Below are 23588 nucleotides of genomic sequence, written 5' to 3' on the forward strand. Positions count from 1 at the left end.
CCTAGTCAATTCTCTCACCAAGATGACAGGACTAATTGTGCAAGATGTTCTGTCTGAGTGGACTGCACTGGGACAATGGTGGATCCCCCATCTGAAGCCACTGACCCCGGAGCACCAAGCACCAACTCTTGACCCGTGTTGAGCGCCAGTGCCCGGAACCTGTTAGTACCCTGAAGCGATACCTCAGCCACCACCTATGTGTGTTCTTTTGCTGCTTGTTCACTGGTGGGTCGTGCTCGGGCCTGAGTGGGCAGTGTCAGCGTCCAGTCTTCCCATCAGTCTATCCTCGTAGACTACCACTCTCCTCTGCATCCGATCAGTCTGGGACACCCTTGGATCGCAGCCGGAACCGGGCCACTTCGGGAGAAGTGAAGAATCGAGTGATGTTTCCATCAACCCCTCTGTGCTTCGTGGGGAAAAAGCAGGGCATAGGACAGACCTAAACTGCGCAGCCGCGCTTTCACAGCTCCAGATGTTTTATGACGTCATTGAACCTCCGCGCTTAGTCTGGATAGGAGATGATGGGATTCCCATTGTAAAACCAAGGGCCTTTGACGCGGAACAACTGAAGGATTAAGGGCTTTATTACGACCTTGACTGAGGGGTTTCCTCCATCACAAATGTGACGGATATCCAGTCCGCAATATTATAATCTCCATTGAATATAGAGGGATCGTAATATGGCGGATGGGATATCAGTCACATTTGTGATGGAGGAAACCCCTCCATCAAGGTCATAATAAGGCCCTAAGTCTTTGGCTCTATAATTGAGCAGGGGTTCAGTCATCTGCCTTGGCAGGGTCCCCGAAGCAGGAAGCGGGCCAGGGATGCAATGTGCCCGTTCCACTGAGAAGAATTTGGGGAGACGGTTGGCCAATACAGTCTTCAAGAAAGAGTTCTGTCTTGGGGCCCTCTGCCCTTTTTAGAAGATCTCAAAAAAATGAATATTATTGCGCTTCAAGCAGCCTTAAGCGTCTTCCTCTTGTGCTTTGAGTTCTCGCACTTCTGTTTGTAGGAGCTTGACGTCAAGGAGGACTCTACTTTGTCCACCCTCTCAGTGAGCTTGGTGTGGTCCGCTTGCAGAAGACTAGTCTTCGTCTGAATGTCTCTTAGCTGAGCCTTCATAGCATTTTTGGAGTCTTGAACAGCCTGCAGCACATTGTCAAACATTCCGGTGTGCTTTTTCAGAGTGGTTTCCAGCTGGCAGATCGGGTCCACTGGCAGGGTGAAGGCAGCCAGGATATCCTTAGTTGACTTCTGGTGGGGGCCGGAGGTTTGGTGTTTTTTGGTTTGATCATGCCCCTGCAATCACCATTGGTGGCAATATTGCCTCAGTGAGGCTGAGTTAACAAATCAGTCTTCCAGCAACCACACCCAGGATCCTCCGAGTAGGGGGCTCGGAAGCCCACCAGAGCCTCAACGGTATCTTGTGGCTTCGTGGTAGAAGAAGAAATGCTGTCCCGGCATGCTGTCCCGGGCTGGCAGCCGAATACTCACACTTCCCCTATTGACCCACCTGGTGGCGATGTGTCCCAGCGACTGCCTCTATATATTCGGAGAGGAAGAGGGAGAAGACGGGCAAATCCCTTGTGATTCCTGGTGTGCAGTAGCAGCAAACCCAGGCCCAGAACTTCACCTTTCAGTTAGCCTGGTGGCTTCACACTTCTCGTCTTCCAGTTCTTGATCTCCCACGGCGTGGGAGTAGGGGAGGCACTGAATTAGTGGCTTAGGTGTAGTTCCACACCCCAATGTTGAGCAGCCTGGCTGTGTGCATGTAATACAGGCACTTCCTTCGATTCACCCCCTCTGGCCGGTACCCTGTCTGCCTATAATGTTCTGCTCTCAGCTTAGGGTGACCACCTGGCACTGAGGCAAATTCTGGACAGGACTGTAAAAAATTCAGGACAAAGGGTCAAAATTCAGGACAAAAATTCAGGACAAGGGGTCAAAATTCAGGACAAAAATTCAGGAACAAACGTCAGTTTTACAGACACACACAAGAGAGGCCATGCCTCACTATGTTGTCAGTGCATTTATTTACTCTTTTTTAACATAGCACTATTTATTCACTGTGGACCTTTTGTGATTGCCTCCTGGTGTGCTACATTCAGGTGTCACATTACGTCCTTGTTCAGTAGTAAATAATGCCCTTCACGGCAAGGCCATCACCCCTACCCAAATCTACCCGATCTTTCCTGAAGAGAAAGTAACAGCAACATTTTGATTATGTTTCTGAACATTTAAAACCCCCTGGCAAACAGTTTGGGAAACATTAAGGTAATTAACCTTATGCTAGTTTAAACAAATTGAACAAAAACATCTGGCTTACCCCAACCACCCATGGACTTTCAACCTAATTTTTTTAAAAGAGGCAGGGCAGATGGTGTGGGTGACAGTCTCACACCTAATGACAGGATGTGATGTAGCCATAACTTGTCTGTAGTCTCACTGCACTAGAGTGTATGTTTGGGACTCTACATTTATCTCAGAAATGGGAGCCCAGACTACTAATCAAAGATAATAAAAGAGTAGGATGAAATCGAGATCAAATGGGAGATCCACAGCAAGTAATTCAAAGGGTTGTTGCTAACAACTGGACAAATAAAGAAGAGAAGAACAAGGTGGGACAATTCCTAAAATCAGACAAGATGGGTCCACCAAGACTATTTGAAGGTATTGGGTACCTGGGGAGTTGTCTGCACACAGGAGCGAAACAGAAGGGGCTCTGTCAAGTGGTTGAACAATTAACACCCATCCACCTTGGCAAACTCTTCTGGTGCAATGGTTCGCTGTTAGTGCTTGTGAAGGGTGAGCAGGGGCCAGACCCCTTGCAAGGTTGTGCAAGGCAATTGCCTGCTTAGTCCATGTCTTTATATGGTTTTGAAATTGAGCAAAAGCCAAACTAGAGATCAGGGTTATCCCTAAGTGTCAAGTACACATAGAACCTTCAAAATAGTTGGGATGTAAATTGCACAATTTTTTTTTACAAATTTTAAAATGTAATTAGTGTTTCTTTAACATATGGCACTGTTTTCGCCTTCATACACAATTAGATCTCAGATTGAACTGGGAACCAGTTACCTTTCAATACCTAATGATTAATATCTACCATTCTTACACTGATTTCCAGGATGAAAATCTTGGCAGAGCGAACGTTCCCTCCAAGCCCAGTTTGCTTTTTGGTCTTCTCTTCTGCTTTCTGTAGAGGCCATGTGGCACTAGCGAAGATGGTGTGCTACCCCAATGATAGTATTATTTTGCAAACCTTCCCCTGCCCGTCCTTCATTCCTTCTTCAGACAGGCCACACATCTGATTTGGTCGCTGCGGCGCCATCGGGAGCTCTTTCCACTCTAAAGCTAACTGTGACTGCGGGTGGATTAGATCTTCTTCCTGCATGATCTTCTTCCTGCATGAGATGGGGTTTGCCAGTAAAGACTTTTAAGGAAGGCTTAATGCACTGCTCATCGTTTCCTACTGACCATTCTATGGTTCACAATCCGGGGTTATCATGAATGGCTTTCCCTTGCCGTGTCAGAACCTGTAAACTCACTGACACAAAGAAACCCTATGCTCCTGCACTACCTTTGCTAAGCCTTCCCACTCGCACAGGATGGCTGTGCTCAGAGCAACTCCATCCGTGGCATGTTGCAGGTGTCTTAAAATTGGGGACTTTGTTTCTGAACAGTGAGCTACTAAATTTCCAAACCCTTGTGGCAGACTATCATCTTCACCCCGGTCAACTCCTTACTTACAACCACCTTAAATAATCATTAAATGCCCTATTTCATGTATGCTACCTAGCACTAACCCTACAAGAGGTGTGCCAGAAGCTCTGCACCATAGGAAATGGTGGCAAACTGATTGAATGGGTGTACAGACCTATCCTGCAACATGGAAACCACTCCAGGTCTTCTTGTCATACTACCTGGGTGATTGATGTACCAAACCTCTGCAAGATATGGACTAAAATACTGGACTTTCCCCACAAAGTATCCCACAGCTGTCACTTTAAGTAAATTCATAGTGCTTCCTTGTGAATGCATTCTGCCCGTTGCTTGCCATTGGCCTTGTGGTGTGTAACTCACAATTTGTTGCTTTCAATTTGCTGGCTTTATTTGTTTTAGGCTATGCAGCTTGAATTCCTCCCTTCCCTTGCCAAAACCTTATTTACAGTATCCTGCCGAGTGCTCCCTTTCTGTAAACAGGCCTGTAAATCTTGTTCTTATCTTATCATATTTGCTGTGCATTCAAAGAACAAAGTCAAATGTCAGGCTCTGTCTTCGGTGGGAACTTAGTGTTTACTTTCCTTTCTCTGACTTCAAAGTGAGAGGATTTATGCGACAATCTTGCTGGATACTGGGGTTAGGAAAGAGTTTTTTCTAGCACATGACAACATTTAAATAGACTTCAGAATATATCAGAATTAGAAGTACAAATCAAGCACATTTTTGTTAATTCTGAACTGTGCTGGAAACAAATACCTTTACATGCTTAAAACAAATCATTGAATTAGGTGATGCAATTTCCACACATCATTGTCTCTGCACAATATAGTTTGATTTGAAAAACTGTATATCTGTGCAAATGTAATGGTCATTTCAATCAAAAATGTTTTGTCTGTAATGGCAGTGTGTTACCACACCATGCATGCTCCACTCCACTCTGCTCTGCACCACTCCACACCACTGCAGCCTACTCTGTATCACTCCACTTTAAGCCACTCCATGCCACTGCACTCTTCTCCATTCGGAACCACTCCACATTATGCCACTACTCTCTATGCTACTTCACACAATGCCTCTCTACTCTACTCTGTACTACTCTACTCTAAGCCACTGCACTTTACGTCTCTCTACACCAATGCGCTCTGCTCGTCTGCACGCCATACCACTCCAGTCTAGGCAACACAAATCTAATCCACACAACTCCACTCTCTGCCACTCTGCAACGCTGCACTGTACGCCACTGCACTCTAAGCTAATACACTCTATGCTAATGCACTTTACTCTTTAACACTCAACTCTATGCCCCTGCACTCTACATCAATACACTGTACATCATTCTAATCTACTCTGCACCTCTGCACTCTATGCCACGGCTCTCTACACTACTTTACTCTATGCCATCACACTCTATGCCACTTTATGCAACTCCACTCTAACCTGCACTTCTCCACTCTAAGCCACCTCACTCTACTGTGAAATAATCTACTTTATGCCACTGCACTCTGTGCCACTGCATTCTATGCCACTGCACCCTACCCTGCACCTCTCCACTCTATGCAACTGCACTCTACTCTGAAACAATCTATTCTACGCCACTGTACTCTATACCACTCTGACCACTGCACTCTAGTTCAATGCACTCTACACTACTGCAAGCTGACACTCTGCAACACTGCTCTGGCCGCCACTATACTCTACACCACTCTGCTCTGTACTACTGCATTTTGCACCAATATACTCTATTCCACTGCATTCTATGCCACTCTACTCTGCCCAATGCCACTCTATGCAACTGCACTCTACACCAGTGTACTCTAAACAACTGCACTGCCCTTTACTCTGCACCACTGTACTCTATGCCACTGTTCTCTGTACCACTCTACACCACTGCACTGACACTCTACTCTGCAACTCTGCACTCTACACCACTCTACTCTATGCCACTGCACTCTAGGCACTATACTCTATACCACTCTACAATACTTCACTCTGCACCACTCTACACCACTACACTCTATGCCACATGAGTCTACTCTGCACTCTGACACTGAACCACTCTGCATTACTGCACTCTCTGCTACTCTATTGTATGCCACTCTACTCCACTGCACTCTGCACCAATGCACTCTAAACAACTGCACGCCACTGCCCTCTACTCTCTACCACTGTACTCTACGCCACTGCTTCGTGCCACTCTACTCCACAAAACATCACTGCACTGACACTCTACTCTGCAGTGTTGCACTCTCCACCACCGTACTATACACCAATGTACTATGTGCTACTGCATTCTATGCCACTGCACTCTATGCCACTCTACTCTGCATCACTACACTCTACAGCACTTTGCCCTACTCTGCACCACTCTACACTACACCACTGCACTCCCTGCAACGTGAGTCTACTCTGCAATCTATGCCACTGCACCACTCTACACTACTGCTCTCTCTGCCACTCTATTGTATGCCACTCTACTTCACTGCACTCTATGCCACTCTACTCTGTCCCACGCCACTCCACTCTAAACCACTGCACTCTACGCTAACGCACTCTAAACAAATGCACTGTACCCCACTGCACTGTACTTTGCACCACTGGGCTCTACGCCACTGCTCCTATGCTTCTCTACTCCACTCCACACCACTATGCCACTAGCTTTAAGCCATGCTGAACAGCAGCTACTCTGGTGCATAACATGGCTAATGGCTAAAAGACACTAGCAAAGCCAATAACTCTTTCGTAGATGAGACCTATTGCTTTGCCAATGTTTGTTAGTACTATGAGGTACCGAAGTACCTGAAAGAACTGTAAAAAATACAATTACATAATAATAAAGGCTGCTACAAAATGCGCAAATACATTTCGGTTAAATAAAAAAAAAAAACGCTTCTCAAATACAGATTTGAATAATATACAGTTTATACCTAGTGCTAAAAAAATGTTATAACACTCCATTAAAACCACACACTCCACAGCTCACCTTGGAACACCATTACAATACCTCTCTGAAAGAAATATCTTTGCCACCAGATAACTTCAAGTGGCTCCTTTTAGTAAAGTCAATGCAGGTTTTCAAGCCCCTTTGTATTTGCAGATTTACCAGTTACACACATTTGCATGTCTTTAGGGAAGGAGACCCCCTGGCAAGAAGGCCTTTTCTTATCTGTCTGCCCCTCCCTCCCTCAGAGCACAGGAGACCCCTTGCCTTCCAGCCGGCTGGGGAAACTCCTCTGCCCGTAATTTCGCCCTGCCTCCGTTGCCCTTTATGTGAAAGCCTAAAATTACGGACAAATGCCGTCCGTTAAAGCTTTCATCACGGACAACGGACAGCAGGGCGAAATTACGGACAGTCCGTGAAATTTACGGACGGGTGGTCACCCTATGACTTAGCTGGTGGCACAGGACAATCATGGGGTGAGAAGTATGTGCACGCCCTCATACCTCATTCACATGAGGTCTAGTTCCTGGCATCTGGCCCTCCACGCCAGACCCCAACAGTCCACGTCGCCTCCCAGTGCCCTCGGGGAATCGACGCAGCAGGCAAGGAGCACAGGGCAGCAGGCAGGTCAGTCTACTCTGCTAGAGCTCTCAACCCTATAGTCTTGGCTCTAAGTTCACATGGGAGGAGCCGGATCCCGTTTTCAGGAATCTGCGGCAGCCTCTCGGGGCCTCGTGTGGGCTGCCGGGGTGGGAGAGTTCACCAGCCCACAGCAGAGTCTTTCAGGTAGGTTGGGGGGGCGCTCCTGCGCCCTGTCGCAGAGAATCTGGCCCGGCTTGTCAGGCCTGCCAAGATAGGTTTCTTCAGTTAAAGGTGCCACTGCGCCCAACACCCCCAGAAGATGCCAAGGCAAGCCACACCACAGGATTCCTAGTGGGCCATTGCATTTGGCAGTGTGTGCGGAGCGGAGTCCACACAGCCCGCCTCCCCAGAGACTCCAAGTGTGGAATCGTTCAGGCATGAGCCATGTGAGGGGAGCAAAGCTAGCCTTGCAGTCGCCAGGGACACTGCTTGTCTGTCCATGACCACAGTAGCTCTGCCGGGAAAGTGCCTCAGCTCCCTCTCAGCTGTCGGCAGCACCAGGGAGCGAGGTCACCGCTCTTTGGGGGACTGGGGCTCACTGGAGCCGCAGGATGATGGTGGATGGGCCCAGAGCAGAGCCTCACGAGATGACGACTGCTCCTGGTGCTGTCTTGGCAATGCTCCCACACCATCAAGTTGTTTTCACTTTCCAGTGTAGAAATAGTTGTTAGGCCAGGGGATCTATATTTTTTTGGCACGTGTTGATTTCATTATGTCACACATTATTTGATCTCATAACATCCTGGAAGGTATGTTATTCCATTTCTACCCTAGACATTGACAGAATTTCAGAATATAATATAGACAGTTTGCATAGCTTATTCAGTGCAATCCTTTATGGAAATACGCACAAGCGCTGGAGGAACATTGTCAGAAGGAAGACCTCCAAGTGCACATTTGTCCTTTACACCACCCGCCTGGTTTGTTGCAGCAAGTAAATTCCAACAAGAGATATTTGCCAATATTATGTACCAGAAGGTCATTGAGGTGTGTGAAAGTCTGGAATTGTTTTCACCCAAGAAGAAGCTGCCTATTCCTCGGACTTTCAGGAAAGCAGTAAAGGAGCCAACTTTGCACCCAGACATCATCAGAGTTGTGCAGGTAGAATCTGTTCCAGACAAAAAGGAGAAATGTGCACCGCTCAAACTGTCTAAACTTTGAAATTCTCATTTAACCCAGTAATTACCTAACTTAATCTCCTTAGCACCAATTGCTTTTCTGGTTGAAAATACTCTAAAACGTTAATGTTTACAGAAGCTTCTTCCATGATTTGCGTAGCTTACCTCAACATTTTCTGAATAGAAACTGCCCAATAGCAATATCTGAAAAATACATAAATTACTTGTCTACACCGATGAGCATTATACTTTAGGTTCCAGGACTAAATTCGTTTTAAAACTATCACACAAAGGATACTCAAATCACGTGGACGATGTGATCATCTTGGATTTATCTTCAAACACTAGACAAGCAAAATGTCTCCTGTGGACTTCAGATTTTGCTCCCTGAAAGCCTTCCTCTACCTCCAAATATGCTTCATCTCCATTGGCTTCGGTGAACTCTTCCTCCAAAACTACTCGGTCCCGCTGTTTTTGAAGTCTCAAAAGGCAGAGGAATACATAAAGAGTGACTTGAAATAATTGATAAAAAATAATTTAATTTGTAGTAAGCTTTGTCCAACTTGAAATTAAGAAATAATTGGGTCATCCGGAGTGAAGAATGTGCATTCTCTTCCTTCTGAAACTTTGAAAAGAGGTCAGACACCAGTGCCATCTTGTTAGTAGAAAAAAGTTAAGGTTACATTAAGCTACTGTAAGCGCTTTTGTGAGTTTAAATCAAAATGTGCATTACTAATTGTGTACAAAACAATTAATCTACTGTTGAACTTACATGTATAGTGACATTGAACTATTGCAGTTGGAACAAATTTGCTGTGACCTGTTAAAGTGTGTTTTCCTGGCTTATGCAAACCAGGCATCACTTAGGCCTCAATGCCATCTTGTTTAAAATGGATGTCACATCTTTGTTTTTTTGTGTTCATATTTTTGGCTGACACTTCGTGCAACAACATGTGGATTAGTTTATTTCTGAATGATATTGTTCTCAAAGGTGGCCTCTAGCTGTTTTGCTGTTTTTGACGCACCTCATGCTTGCTATTTTGCATTCGTTCACAATAGTTCACTGTTTTTTATGCAACTAGTTTGTTCTGACACTTCCAGATGAAAATAGGCCCCAGGGGCTAGATCAATATTTATATAGTGGGTTAGTGCTAATGTGGTTGGTTATGTGACCATTTATAGTTAAGTAATTTGTTTTGTTGAAAATATAATTTCTTTGCTCACACCAGGAGCGTGCATTTTTAATGGTTTCTTTTGCCTATATAAACACTTGTATTTGGGTGTAAGCCACATCTTTTTGGTCTCTACGAGGGATGCTGCCCGATTTCTTATTGATTTTGCTGCACATTTGAGATGTGCTCTATTTCAGATTTTGCCTAATATTCTGTATTGTTTATATTGCTGAGAGCCTTAATGGTATCTATTTTATGTATTTAAATGAGATTTGCATTATCTGCAATTGCTATTTTTTATTTTACCTTTTGAATTTTTTAACTACCACTATAGAATTCACTTTTTGAGACCATCCTTTCTTTACTAAATGTATTTTGAAATGCTGTTTTAAACTTTGTCTCTGGAGCACATTGCCTCCTGATTTGAGGTTAACACTATCCCAAATCCACCTAAAATTCTGGATGTGCCATTGAGGTGCAGTTTGTTAGGCGTTAAAGTTTTTTAATTTTTTTTTATAATAATAACCCACAAATGAATTTAATAAGGTTTTGACAGCATCTGAAGTCATATCTGTTTCTTGACTCTACAAATAATTACATATTTCCTATTGCTCTTCCCTTCATGGTAATTTGATCAGCCAATCCTTAATATTAGTGGTCGTAATATCCTTATTGAAAGATTCCTACTTTCACCATGAGTGCCTCCACAGGATCCAGCTTCTCATATACCACCATTATATTCAGACACACCAAATTAAAGAATGTTTTTCTTGTTCTTGGATCTGAGACTTGAGAAACTCCAAGCTTCTGCTCTAAGATTGTGAAACATCAGAAATCCCGTGATATCTTCCAGGTCAGGTAGTTCAAAGATCCTTGTTTAGTTAACAGTGCTCCACCCCATCAGGAGTCAAGAGCTTTAAGAGGGGCAAAATGATTTAGGAAAGGCTCCTCTAAAACTCATTTCAGCAGACTTTGATATAGAGATTGAGACACCTTAAAAAAAAAGTGTTGTCACCTGTAGCTTTCTGCTTTGCCTGCAAACCTGTGTATTAATGGAAACGCTAGAAACGCCTTCCCCAACTTAGTCCTTTTGAAGCACATCTGCAGCACTTGACTCCAGATCTGGTTTAAGCTGTAAAAAAACTGAAAGTTGTGTTGGAAGATAAGCCAGAAGATCCCAAACTGAGGAACAGCATACCACTTCAGACTCAACCTGTATTTTTGGCAATCTCTGCCAGCTGTTTTCCCATTTTTAGAGTCTGGTCATTCAATGTTGGCCCCCCCCCCAGCTAACATTTTGACTATTTAAAACAGTTTTTTTTTTTCTCCAGAAATTGCTCTCCAATTGCAGTTCTCCAAATCATTACCTCTGCGGTGCCATAGCATACTCTGAAAGAGAGCACTTAGTCATGTACCATACATCTTTCCAGTGTAATGGTGCTTTCAAATAGTGCAGAATCTGGTATTGCAACAGATCTGGAAAACATGTCTCAATTTTATCAACTAACCTGCCATTCTCAGAAGTCAAAGCCTCCCAGTTCTGGGATGTTTAAGGTATGCCGAAAACCTCTTGCACCAGAATAGCCAACCGCTTCTCCAGTGTCACATTATCCTCCCAGATTATTTAGTCTTTACCCATGTGGTCTTTACGCCACTGGACATTACTACACAGGTAAGTACCATGCAGACCTCTTTTTGTTACTTTACCCCATAGTAAGTTACCATGGGGGCCAGTATTTTTTTTAATTTAAATTACCTGAATAATATGTCATTTAAAAAACAGGGTGCAGGGGATTTAAAGATTAAACTATAGGTAAGGGTTATGGGATTGTAGAGGTAAGGGGTTTTTAGGGTTTCAGGTGGGTAGTGATCAAGGGAATTGAGGGATTTTTGGGGTTCAGGGGGCAGAGGTAAAGGGAGGTAAGGGTTTTTAAGGGTGGGTGGAGGCAAGGGATTTTTAGAGTACAAGGAAGTGTATGAGGTTTTTTTTTTTTTTTTAAATGGTTCAGGGGCAGGTAAAGGGTTGTGAGGGACTTTAGGGGTCAGACGGGGAGGGGTAAGGGATTTTTAGGTTTCAGGAACAGGTAGGAGTGAAGGGAGATAAGGGGTCTATAAAGTTCATGGGTGGTTAGAGGTAAAGTGAGAATAAGGGATTTTAAGATTCAAGGAAGTGTAGAGGTAAGCGAAGGTTTTGGAGGGGTGGGGGGGAGCCAAGGAGGAAACAAGGGGATTTGGGGGGGGTCACCTAAAAAAAGAAAGGTGTGTGTGTGTGTGTGTGTGTGTGTGTACTGTATATATATATATATATATATATTTTGAGATTGATAGATAGTTAAAGTGTGTATATGTATATATCTATGTGTAAGAAAATATATATACATGCATATTAGTTACCTACTGGCCGGATCCAGTAGGTAGTTCTAGTTCGGCCCTAGTTGCCATAGGAAAAACCTTTTTTGTTTTGCCAATAAGTTTGGCGCAGTGGACGAAACTTCACAAAATTAGTACGACAGTCTGTTCAGCAGCTGTCTTGAACATTTTGGGATGTTTCGTCAAGCAGGGGCAGAGAAAGAGGGGGATTCCACAAAAACATTTTCACCATGCAGTTTACCGTAGGGATTTTGAACACGACAGCCCGAACCACTGAATGGAATTAAACCAAATTTGGCTGGCAGGTAGCTCTTCGTTCAGAAGCATCCCTTTTTGTTATTTGGTGTAAATATGTTCAGTAGTTTTTGAGATATTAAAGGGAAAAAATATAGATTTGTAGGAACGCTGAGCTTCTGCGGATCCAACAGTCCCATGCTGATATCTGATTGGTTCCCAACACTTCAACCAGGAAGGGTTGGCAGCCACTTGCGTACTCTGATTTAGCCAAGTCCCAACAAAAACTTAAAATTAAAAAAAGGAAGCAGTGAAGAAATACCCTGACCCCCTAGCCCTGGTGCTTGAGTTCCCCCGGGCCTCTGCTGGGGGTGAAAAATGTTAGTTTTTTCAGTTTTGCTGCAAAATCACAGAGGATCTGCTGCACAATTGAAAAGAGGATCTTCTGTGTTTGTTTTTTCAATCAGCCCCCGGGTGAGCCAAGTTCATGAGTTATATACAATAAATTGAAATTGGGAGAGGGTGCATGTGCCCCCCCCCCTCCCTAAGTCCACTTTGGGACCGCCACCACCATGGGGCTTCAAAATAATGCACTGAAAGGAGGGGGCAGCGTGGGGCCCTCCGTAGGTCGTTAAAGACCCTAGGGGCTACCACCTCCACAGGTCTGGGCTTATAAATAATAGATGGTGGCAGCTCAGAACCCCCTTCTTCACTGGTGAATTGCACCAGGGACTGCCATCTCCTCGGACACACAACTTGACAAAAGGGGGTGGGTGTGAGGCCATTCGCTGTGCATGGCAGGGGAATTATAGTTACCTTAGGGCATGAGTTATAGTTACTCGACATACCTCTAACAGCTGATTTTCTATGTTTTTGTGCATGTAAATTCAGAACCGAACTATTTCCCTGTAACCTTTGGTTTTTTACACACACACACCCACACACACCCACACACACACCCCCCCCCCCCCCCCCCCACACACACACACACCCCCCCACACACACCCCCACACCCGCCACCCCCCCCCCCCCCCTTTCCTCAATACAACTGCATTGTAAAGCCATGTGTGGTATTACAATGTGTTGTAAAGGTCAGTGTGTTGCAGTGCCTTCAGAGTAAAGCCCTACATTGTAAAGTCTAATTTTTCTCCTTACAGCCTTGAATAAGGGCCTGGAGGTGTGTTTTTGGCTGCCTTGGCCGAGTGCAGGGAGTGCTAATTAAGTCTCTTTTCTTAGTATTGCCCAAACGTGTATGGACTTCATCCATCTCCCCCGCTTTCACATTTGGTGTGAGAGGACACCCATTGTTTAAGATGGAATGAAAACAAACTCCCTGTTCCTGGGCATTTAAAAAAAAAAAAAAGATGTATAATGTTTGTGAACACTGGAAGATGTTAAAAAAAAAAAAAAAAATCCCATTTTCCCCGAACCCCTGACCTTGGTCAAGGGCTAAAGAACAGCTTGCAGCCTTAAGTCCAGGTGTGGACTGGGGAGAAATCAAATGCACCTGCACCCCAGTTCCTGAAAAATGCCTGGACTAACACCAAACCCTTTGGCAAAGTGGCAGGAGAGGTGGAATTCACCCTCCCCTTGGCTTATTATACACCCATTTTGCCCCACCCAACTCTTTGGCAAAGGAGGGAAAGGATACTAAATATGCCTCACCTTGGGAAAGGCATGGGCATACAAAAGCCCACCCTACCCTTGGGCAAGTTGAGAGAAGTTAAGGTGTATGAAACATGCCTACCCACACATGCTGGAACAACGAATGCCTTAACAACACGGCCAGAACTACGACTGCGTCGTTTCCATGCATGCCTTTGCAACAAATTTTGTTGTTAAAAACATGCCTAGTAAAGGCATATGTGGAAACTGCATGTGAAACGCCATGCGTGGCTCTGTTATACAACCCTCCCTCCCGCCCTAAGGCCCAAAACTACCCCCACCCATAATATTTAAACTACCCCACCAACCCTGAGCCCTGAAAAACGATCCCAGCCCACCACCCCACCCTAAAAACTAAACTACCCTGACCCCCCTCCCTACCCGCCCTGAACCCTAAACAAACAAAAAAAAAAAGACTCCCCACCCCGCCCATAAAAAATAAACTACCCGAACCCCCCAACCACCCTGAGCCCTAAAACAAACTACCCGACCCCTAAAAACTAAACTACCCTGACACCACCCATCCGCCTTGAACCTTAAAACCTTCCCCCTAATAAGTAAAATACCTGTAATTGTAAATATGTGCCATGTTGTTGTGTAATGTGTAAGTCCCTAGTTGATGTATAGTGTCGTGTATTGCCTAACAACGTTTAACTCCAGTGCTTCCCAGTAACTTTTTTGCTATGTATTGCACCGATAAACGGATGCGTACATACATACAAATACAGTACACAAAATACTATAAACTGGCAAATAAGGAGTACTTTATAAAACAATTATGACCCGAAACCATAGCAAAAAAAACGAACTCTGTTCTCAAACATTTTCACAAACTACTGTTACTGCACTGCATAGGAAAGAAATGTCAATAACCATTGCAGCTTTTAAACACTGTAGGTACTTACCCACAATATAGTAAAACGTTTTACACACTCTACAATATAGTTATTCATCCCCTAATTAACATCTGATTTCTAGCTTCCACAAGTGAAGGCGGAGTGGAAGCTCAGATTAAGTGAGTATAGTGGGAAGGTTCAAGGTTAAGAGATTACTTGAAGTTATTAATTGCATGCCTTGTTGCCACTTTAAACCCTGAAAACCTCAACTCCCCTGTCACATTATTCTCTCAGGGAATATGTGTACTTTAGACATATATAGATTTATGTTGGGTCTACCAAGCAGATGAAAACATTTGCCTTACAGTGAACCACGGTAGGGCTCTATTTTAATTCCTTTCCCTGTTGTTTTCTGTTTTCTACTCGGTGTAACTTATTGTTGGAGCTAAGGATGTGTTATGAGTGAAGAGGCTGTTGGCTTTTTTCAACCTCACGTGTGACCTTTTTTGTGCAACCTATACCTTAGTTTACGCACTCTTCCCCTGTGCTGGGCACTGAGTGGGAGATTCGATCAAGGAACTTGACTTCGTAGTTGGCATCGCTTTCTCCTTCACATTCTACATATTTAAGCTTTAGAACATTCCACTGTCTAATTGTAGTTATCACTTCCATCATCTTAACTTAGAGCACGCCTGTATTCTCTGCATATAAATTTTATGTCAAGACCGGAAGCTGATATTATGCGTACTTTTCTTGCCTTATTTTAAACAGCAGCCACGGTCAAGTGAAAAAAACACAAGTCCCAAAAGGCCAGAGAAGTCCTCAGCCAACAGGAACAACAGAACAAGCATAATGAACCAATCAATGTATGGCACAGCTAATATATACCTATCTTGATTGCAAGCAGTCCTCTTTTCTTGCTGCTCGCAGTCAAAATAAGTATATATTTTCAGTTTGCTCTTATTCATTAATGGTATATTTTACATTACAAGGCAAATTTGTGGTTCTAACTTGTGTTCATTTGTTTTTTCTTCAAATGCTTATTATTTTGGGCTTGCACATCACTCGCAACGCGATAAGGCGTTTTTCTTTCCTCTCCCATCCCGCCCATTACCTTTGGTGTCTCCCGCTGTGCCATTTATTCCGCTACGTTTGTTTACCTCACGCGACCGTTCAAAGGCCTCTTTTTCCTCAGGGAAACAGTCTTAGCTTTGTGCAACCCTTCTTTTATAACGCGGCTCATATTTAAGCCTGATTGCCTGCAGACATTTTGTCTCCGTTCCTTCTGCTGAGGCTTCGCTTGCGTGTAGCAGCGTCGCTCGGCTTCAATTTCTGGATTCCTCACAGGGGTGTGGCCTCTCATTTTGGACATCCCCGTTGCTCCTTGTCTGTTCCTCATTTCCCCTCCCTCTCACAGTTTAACCCTTTGTAGGCTAGTTTTTTCTCTTTAGCCTACCGGTTTTCATTTTTTCTTTGAGAACATGGAATTTTCTAATGCTTTTCAAATGGAAAATAATGACAGTGAAGAAGAATTTACAAATAATTTAAATAACTTTATTCAGTCCTCGGTTTCTAAAGCATTCTCAGCATCTATGAACAGGGTCTCTAAGAATTTAGAAAATTCTGTATTATCCCTAATGTCACAATCTAAAGTAGCCCTATCTGAGGGGGGAGGCAGAAAGCGCAAAGCCACAGTGGCTTCCCATAGTCAGAAATCAATTAAAAAAATTCTGCGCTTATGGAAGGTGAGTCTAACTCACATGGGATTGAGGTCGAAGAACCTCACAAGCCACCTTCTAAGGAGGGGAACTCTTGAGGAGCAAAAAATAAAGGAAAAATTAAGCACCTTGACAACAGTGCACAGTAGATTGTGATTTCATCCGTACAAGATACTGACGACGATATTAATGACCCTGATTCAGACAATGCTTAGGATGAGGATTTAGAAGACTCAGGTTTTTGGTCTGGCCCACCCCCCAAACAACAAAAAGTCTGGCACTTACAGTGATTCTTCGGAGTCCTAATCGATTTTGGACTCGAAGGGTAATCCTAGGTTTGACCCGAATCTCATTTATCATCCTAATTCCACAGAGTGGTTGCCTTCACAACTCGTAGGTGATTATATTTTAGCAAAGCCACGTTTGCCCTTAGATAAGCAAACAAGAGCTAAATTGGAGGCCGAATGCCCAAGACCCTCCTTACCACTTATACTGCCACTCCTTCCATTGATCCCTCTATGCTGACTTTCTTTATGAAATTTGGGAAAGATCCACACAAAGGGTTTGACAGGGCGTGGTCTATGTGCCAAGACAAGTTGTTGAATATAGTGGGTCTTTGGGCTCGAATTTTTGACTTTTCGGAAACTGCTAGACTCTATAATCTCTCTATGGATCCTGAAGAGTTGTCTTTATGGATTCAAAGGGCCTTCTGTATTCTGGGCCATGCCAGTTTGGCCATGACGCATGTAAGGTGAAAAGGTTTACTATCCAAACTGGACCCTAAATTGGCAACAATGGATCCTGGTATCAAGGACGATGGTTTGTTTTTTGGAGACTCCTTTATTAAGGAGCTAAGCAAATACGTTGCAATTTTTGCTTCCTTGGATAAAGCTCAGCAGTCTCTAAAGATTGCTTTCTCTAATCATGTTTTTGCCTGGGCTGGGAGAGGAAGGAGTTGTTTTACCGGCAACAGCCCAAGATATCAGGGTTTCAGAGGCTCCTACACTTCATCATCACAAGAATTGTGTCCCCAATTTTATCCCCAAAGGTCAAGAGGCTTCAGAGGAAGGAGTCAACGTTTCCACAGGTCTTCGCAACCCGTAAGTAAGTGTACCTTCTGGCCATCTTTTCGTAGGGGGTCGTCTAAATTTTTTCCTTCACAGGTGGGAATCCATACGTTCAAATCCATGGGTATTAGATACGATTCAGGGTTATTGTATAGAGCTTTACGATACTCCTTTTCAAACGCGTCTTCCTCATCCTCAAAAAATTTCTTCTGAGATGGCTTTTCTGGTATCTCAGGAAGTTCAATCCCTTCTTTGAAAGCGTGCGGTTCAGCGCACTTCCCCACTTCCTCTAGGCTTCTTAAGTTCCATCTTTTTGGTTCACAAGAAAAACAAAAAGATGAGACTGGTCATAAATCTCAGAGCCTTCAACAAATTTGTGGTATATCAACATTTCAAAATGGAGACCATCTTGCATTGCAGAGATGCTCTCCAACAAAAGGACTGAATGGTTTGTTTGGACTTACAGGACGCTAACCTCACTATTCCTATTCATCGCGATCACAGGAAATTTCTTCAATTTCAATGGCAAGGAGAAACGCATCAACTCTCCTCTCTGTCTTCAGCTCCATGGTGTTTCACCAAATTAATTAAACCTGTGGAGGCCCATCTCAGGGCACAAGGTATACGACTAATTATCTATCTGGACGACATTCTTTTAATGGGTCAGAACCTCCAACCTCTTCTCTCACAGATGCATCGCACTTGCTCTTTCCTGTCATAACTGGGTGTTTTTATAAACAAAGAGAAATCAATCCTTGTCCCATCCCAGAACTTGGATTTTCTAGGATTTCTTATACATTCCGTAGAAGCGACTTCACCTTCCCGAGACAAGGGTGAAAGCTATAAAGTCAGAGATAACCCGCTCTTTACATCTTCCTTCAATCTCCCTGAGATTACTTGCAAGAATTGGAGGACTGCTTTCCTTGTCAATTCAAGCAATATTTCCTGGCCCTCTCCATTATCGCGCTCTTCAGAGACTGAAAATTCCCCATCTTCGCAAGGGTCTTGCTTATTCAGATTCCATCCCCCTAGACCACGAATCCCGTATAGAACTCCAATGGTGGCTAGATCATCTTGATGCTTGGAATGGCAGGACACTTTTTGCATCAGCCCCAGATCTTGTATTAGAATCAGATGCAAGTCTGACCGGTTGGAGCGCAAGGTGTGGTTAAATATCGACTGGAGGTACTTGGTCTCCACAGGAGTCTTCATTGCACATCAACTGTTTAGAGATGCTTGCATGCTCCTTTGAGATCAAAAGTTTCATAAAAAATAAAGTGTGATGCTCCATTCTTCTCCGAATGGACAATCTGTCTGCGCACAGGTACATCAACCATTTAGGAGGCACCAAGTCCAAACCTTTGGCAGAGTTATCAAAAAGCTTTTGGGAATTCTGTCTACAACAAAAGTATCTGTCCGAGCGGAATATCTTTCAGGGAAACTCAATCTGGTAATAGATTGGAACTCCCGATTCCTGTTCGATTCCAGCGATTGGAAACTTCATCATTCTATTTTCAATATCCTGTTTCACAAATGGGGACCTCTACACATAGATCTCTTCACGTCCCTGTTAAACGCTCAGCTGCCTCAGTTCCTCAGTTGGAGACCAGATCCTCTAGCATTAGCAACCTATACATTTGAACAAGGTTGGTCTCAGTCAATCAACTGTGCATTTTGCCCTTTTCTAATGATCAACAGGCTTCTTTGTCAAGTATGTCGTCAACAGGCCAGTCTCATACTGGTGGTTCCGCTCTGGCAATCCTAAGTATGGTATCCTCCTCTCTTGGAACTTGCAATGGACTTTCCAGCCCTTCTCCCAGTTTTCCCAGATCCCCTTAACTCGGAGGGGCACCCACACAACCTGATCCTCAACAATTTTCTAATCCTATCAGCCTGGAAAGTAACAGGACTTCCCAATCGTATCTAGGAATTTCGAAAGAACCTTTCGGAATATATGTCAAAATATTGGGCTCCTTGAACTTCAAAAGCATATAAATCGTCCTGGTCTTTATGGCATAGCTGGTGTGTGGGAAAATCTTGCAATTCCTTTACAGCAGATATTTCTTTAATCGCAAATTTTTTGGCAGGTCAAGCAAGTTCAGGTAAGACTTACAGAACTATCAGTCTTTATTGTTCAGGGATATCTCTCAGTCATCCCCACAACAATGGGAAACCGGTTGGAGAGCATCAGCTTATCTGTCGTCTTTTAAATGGAGTAAAGTTTTCCAATCCGCCTATTCCTAAATATAGCGAATTACGGGATGTCAATGTTGTTTCTCTCATTGCCTTAGAACTCCTCTCTATCTCTCAAAATGCTTTCTGCTAAATTGACAGTGTTACTATGTATAGTTTCCATTAAACCTCTGTCAGATGTTAAAGCTTTAGATATTTCTCCTCGCCATTTTACTCCTACAGGTATACAATTTAAGATTAATAGACCTACCAAAACAAATATTTCCACTAGTTTTTACCCCTATTTCCCTAATCAACCAAAGTTGTGTGTAGGAAATTGTTTAAACATTTACGAGCAAAAGACTATCCACCTCAGAAGGTCCTCTACTTCTCAACTCCTCATTTCTTTCAGGAAACCTCATAAGCTGGTTTCCTTTCCAACTCTAGCCCATTGGGTTAAATGGGTACTGTCCCTTGCTGGAATTGATACTTCCAGATTTGGCGCTCACTCTTCCTGGGGGGCCATGGCTTCAAAAACTTTTTGGGCTGGCTCTTGTATAGAGGACATTCTGAGATTGGCCAACTGGTCTAATGATTACATTTTATTGTAAATCATTTGATACAGCTTCTGTGGTGATTGACATGCTTTAAAGAAGCATAATGTGATCCTCCCGTCTTGACATAAAATGAAGATTTTCCAAGTAATTTATGAACGAAAGTCTCACCTTTATTAAAGACAGGGAGGCGAGTATTATCGCACCGCAATATCATATTTCTTTCCCACTCTAGCAGTTTCCTCTTCCTCTGCTTCACCAAGCAATTCATAAGGAACAGGTTCTTCGAGTCGTGCCCACGTGGTCTCAACAGGCCAGGAATTCTGCTCCAGAAGATTATGCAGCAGGACAGCTTCCATTCTCTTCTCCTGGATTTCTTTGGATAGACTTCATTCAAGGCTGTTTTTGGCCATTTTGTTAATTGGTTGCATTTTTACAATGTTCAATACTTATCCATAAACTTCTTGCACAAGAAAAGAGGACTGCTTGCAATCAAGATAGGTATATATTAGCTGTGCCATACATTGATTGGTTCATTATGTTTGTTCTGTTGTTCCCATTGGCCGAGGACTTCTCTGGCCTTTTGGGACTTGTGTTTTTTTCACTTGACTGTGGATGCCGTTTAAAATAAAGCAAGAAAAGTAAGCATAATAATCTCCTCCCTGTCTTTAATAAAATTAAAACTTTTCTTCATAAATTACTAGGAAAATCTACATTGTGCTTTTGCAGTGGTCCTTTGGTGTGAACATTAACAAGGACTTCCACATTAATCCTAGATGTAGGCTGATTTTGGATGAGCGTAGTCGCCTGGTGGGAAAGTTTCAAAGCCCAGAGTTGGTGACCTTAATGACTATTTGCTTTGGCATTTATTGGTGTATTTAATGCCCTCTGCTTGGATCTAAGACCGTTTTGAGTCTTTACAGAAACGAAACCCTAAACATGCGATTTCGGGGCAATTAATGTTAACCACAGACCGAGTTTCTGTATTCATTAAATATTTATTTTTTTTAGCTTCTCTGTGCAATTTCAGAACAAGTTCCATGATGTAAATCGGCCTCAATCCTACACCAAATGAAGCAGTGGTGCCTTAACTTCAAAGGCATGTCCATCATGCGCAGGGACACTTACAAACCAAGGTCACTTTTAGGCTTTTAGTCTTTACTGGTGAAGTGCAATGTGAGTCTGTCTCCCAGACAGCGTGTGTCTATCATCTGTGCAAACAATGTAATGGTCCTGTGTTGACCTATTCTGTAATTTCACAGAGAAACTAAAAACAATGCAGTAGAATACTGCCTGATCACATTGTCATGGTTAAGATGGATTCAGGTGATTCAGCCCTCAACTGTTTTGCATTTCCAGAAACGTATCCCTTTGTCTGTGATCCATTTGTCTCACATTATCCTCACGCAATATGAAACCATTGTGCTTTGCATGTTAATTCGTGAAACTATTGTTAGTTCACCCCAAAAGCCCTTAGTAATATCATCAGGTGCTGTTTCGTTTTTCTTAAGCGGTCATTATTGTCCTAAAACTTTTAGCTTGTGTTTTCATGAGATGGTAATAGAGGAGTAAAGAAATGTTACTCCCACATAATTAACTAGCTTTACTGAATGGGCACCACCCATGAATGCGACCCACGCTTTCCTGGGTCAACTGCAAACCATTGTGGTTCTTTGGACAGTCTTGCTTTATTCCACGGGCTCTTAACCTCGGGTCCCTTGAGCCCTGTGGGTATGCCACACCTTCTCAGGCGGTCTGTGACTGTTTAGAATGCTGAATAAGAATTTGAAAGTACATATAAGAAGGAAAGCAAATAGTAGAATAGAAAGTTTTAAAACCCTTTGTAAACATTAAGGAATTGAAATTAAAGGGTAAAAATTAGTATCCCTAGTTTGATTTATAGGAGCAGGTCATGTACATAAAATTGAATCTACTATGGATGATTGATGGTTTCAGTAGAAGCACTAGTAGGTGGCAACTAAAAAACATGTATTACAAGCAAAAAAGGCTAAGGCCCTCATTATGACTTTGGCGGTCTTCCTCGCCAAAGCCGCGGGCGCAAGAAGACTGCCTGTGCTGGAGGACTTCCGCCCACTATATTATGGGTACTGCTGGATTTCCACCAACTTTTTGGTGGAAATCCAGCAGTAGTCGTGCTGGTGGGTAGAGGCACTGGAGCGGTTTTACCACCGGCCCGCCCCGCCAGAGGGACTCTGCCCACCGTATTATGTGGCAGTGTCCTGATGTTGGGGCGCTGCCAGAGGTGGAAGTGCCCATTCCCCGCCGGACGACCACCTCCCCTGACCAGGTAAGTTGATCGTCCGACAGGGGAGGGGGGTGTTGTGTGTGAGTTGTCTGCATGTGTGTATGAAAGTATGTATGAGAGTATGAGTGCTGTGAATGCGTGTATGGATGGGTGTGAGTATGCATGTTTGGATGGGTGTGAGTATGCATGTTTGGATGGGTGTGAGTATGCGTCCTTGGATGCTTGTATGAGTGCTGAGGTGAATGCGAGTATGGATGCGTGTGAGTGAATGCGTGTATGTAAGTGTAGGTGAATGAGTGTGTGCATGTGGGTGTCTGTGTGCGTGTGTATGTATGCGGGGAAGGAGGCGTTGTGCCTGGGGGGGGAGGGGGATGTGGTGTCTGGAGGGGGTGTGTGGGGGTTAGTGCTTGCTGGGGGAGGTGGATGGGAGTCGTCTACTGGTGACAGGGAAGAAATTCCCTGTCACCAGTAGCCTTTCCGCCAGAGTTTTCGTGGTGGTGCAACTGCCACGGAAACCCTGGTGGAAAGGCAGCTCCTAATACCGCCAGCGGTCTTCTGTGGACCGCCGGGTCGGAGGTGCTCATCTCTGTCCCAGCGAGGGCGACCGCCATGGTGGTATCAGTGGAGATGTGGCAGGTTGGCCAACCTGCGACACTCATAATGTGGCGGTTTTCACTCCCACCTTACTGCCTGATTTAAGTAACATAAGATTTTATTCACTTGTGTAAAAAAATAAATAAATAAAAGCCAGACAGGAAATCCAGTTGCATAAGATTCAAAGCACTCGTAAAAAGTAAGTGAGACAGGAAATCCATCACATTACTGATAGAATAACCTATCTATCAAGCTCTAAATCCGGCTCGAAGTGATATACTGAAGTCTAGCATATTGCTTTGTCTTTCATAATTAGAACCACTTTTTTCTTAAAAATCTCCAACCTTCCCATTAAATTTAAAATGTCATTTTTTGTGCATGTTTTGCTTGTGAATTAAATACAATATTTTCTAATTTGTGTATTTGTTTCTGTATTTTTACATTCTGTTTTGAGGTTCAAATTGTAGAAATTGCTTAGACCGTGGCCTGACTTCCAGTAGACATTTAATGGAAACC

The 23588-nt window shown here is 43.7% G+C and overlaps 1 protein-coding gene across 3 annotated transcripts in view; it reads left to right on the plus strand.

Moving 5' to 3' along the window:
* The window catches only part of CHEK2 (checkpoint kinase 2), a 230996-nt gene that overhangs the window by 78764 nt on the left and 128644 nt on the right, over positions 1-23588 (plus strand). The window lies entirely within an intron of this gene.

This window comes from Pleurodeles waltl, chromosome 11, assembly GCF_031143425.1.
Source record: "Pleurodeles waltl isolate 20211129_DDA chromosome 11, aPleWal1.hap1.20221129, whole genome shotgun sequence".
Classification (NCBI taxonomy): domain Eukaryota; kingdom Metazoa; phylum Chordata; class Amphibia; order Caudata; family Salamandridae; genus Pleurodeles; species Pleurodeles waltl.